Genomic DNA, 243 nt, shown 5'->3' on the forward strand with positions numbered 1-243 from the left:
AAAAAAGTGCTACCAACCAAATCATTACTTCCCTTCTTGCCTGCAAATAATACAAATATAGCAGTGACAATGTCAAGGAAAGCATTAAAATAATAATAGATGACACTTTCACAGTGCTTCTTACATCCCAGGTCGTATTACATGCCCTGCTCTAAGCATTTTACATGTATTAACTCATGTAAACATCAAACCTCAAACAGCCCTATGAAAAAGATCCTATTGTTAGTCCCTTTTGCACAGATG

At 35.8% G+C, this 243-nt stretch overlaps 1 protein-coding gene across 1 annotated transcript in view; it reads right to left on the minus strand.

The window, feature by feature from the left end:
- The window catches only part of PAPPA2 (pappalysin 2), a 144,674-nt gene that overhangs the window by 69,486 nt on the left and 74,945 nt on the right, over positions 1 to 243 (minus strand). The window lies entirely within an intron of this gene.

This window comes from Otolemur garnettii, unplaced genomic scaffold, assembly GCF_000181295.1.
Source record: "Otolemur garnettii isolate 467f Iridium unplaced genomic scaffold, OtoGar3 scaffold00016, whole genome shotgun sequence".
NCBI classification, from domain to species: Eukaryota; Metazoa; Chordata; class Mammalia; order Primates; family Galagidae; genus Otolemur; species Otolemur garnettii.